This window comes from Scophthalmus maximus, chromosome 1 (assembly GCF_022379125.1).
Source record: "Scophthalmus maximus strain ysfricsl-2021 chromosome 1, ASM2237912v1, whole genome shotgun sequence".
NCBI classification, from domain to species: Eukaryota; Metazoa; Chordata; class Actinopteri; order Pleuronectiformes; family Scophthalmidae; genus Scophthalmus; species Scophthalmus maximus.
In genome coordinates this window covers 173,431-175,000 of record NC_061515.1, presented here as the reverse complement: position 1 = coordinate 175,000, position 1,570 = coordinate 173,431, and positions in this window count along the sequence as shown.

Here is a 1,570-nt window from a genome sequence, read left to right as displayed (position 1 = left end):
CTCATTCTCCTCCTCACTTTCTTCTGCTCTAAGTGCGTCTGAACCATTTCAGTCTGAAAGTACATTTTTCTCAAGTACTGCAACTATAAGCACCATTCGGAAGTACATGTTACTTTACTTTATACTCCCTTCTACATCGTTACTTAGTATTACAGTAGTAACTGGCAGTGGTGGAAGTATTCTGAAGTTTTACTGAAGCTAAAATATAATTTGTTTTATTACAGAAGCTACTTTAAGAACAGCAGCACTTACTGTACCCCGAAGCAGTAAATATTATGTTACATGAAACAGGACCGACACTTAGTCTCAACACTGAAACTGTGTTCACAACATCATCAGGCAGAACTGGGCCCAAAGACTAAGTTACCCCCAAACAAGTCTTTACACCAAGTATACACACACACACACACACACACACACACAAGTGGGCCTGGAGAAGCCATTTGATTTTGTTACAACTTTCTTGAACATTAGGAAATAGGGCGGGAGAATTTTGTGGGGGTTTTTTCTTTCTCACTTTTCTCACTTTGGAAGACGGTGTAAAACTCCAGCCCAGAATTAACTAGTGGACCAGTGGACTGACAAGTGAACCGACCAGCGGACTTGACCAGCAGAACAGTGGACTGACCAGTGGACCAGTGGACCGACCAGCAGACTCGACCAGCAGAACACTTGACTGACCAGTGGACCAGTGGACTAACCAGTGGGCCAGCTAACTCGACCAGCAGAACAGTGGACTAACCAGTGGACCAACGGACTCGACCAGCAGAACAGTGGACTGACCAGTGGACCAGTGGACTGACAAGTGAACCGACCAGCGGACTCGACCAGCAGAACAGTGGACTGACCAGTGGACCAGTGGACCGACCAGCAGACTCGACCAGCAGAACACTTGACTGACTAGTGGACCAGTGGACTAACCAGTGGGCCAGCTAACTCGACCAGCAGAACAGTGGACTGACAAGTGAACCGACCAGCGGACTTGACCAGCAGAACAGTGGACTGACCAGTGGACCAGGGGACTGACCAGCGGACTCGACCAGCAGAACAGTGGACTGACCAGTGGACCAGGGGACTGACCAGCGGACTCGACCAGCAGAACAGTGGACTGACCAGTGGACCAGTGGACCGACAAGCAGACTCGACCAGCAGAACACTTGACTGACCAGTGGACCAGTGGACTAACCAGTGGGCCAGCGGACTCGACCAGCAGAACAGTGGACTAACCAGTGTACCAGCCGACCGACCAGCAGAACAGTGGACTAACCAGTGGACCAGCGAACCGACCAGCAGAACAGTGGACTAACCAGTGGACCAGCGGACCGACCAGCAGAACAGTGGACTAACCAGTGGACCAGCGGACCGACCAGCAGAACAGTGGACTAACCAGTGGACCAGCGGACCGACCAGCAGAACAGTGGACTAACCAGTGGACCAGCGGGCCGACCAGGAGAACAGTGGACTAACCAGTGGACCAGTGGACCGACCAGCAGAACAGTGGACTGACCAGTGGACCAGTGGACCGACCAGCAGAACAGTGGACTGACCAGTGGACCAGTGGACTAACCAG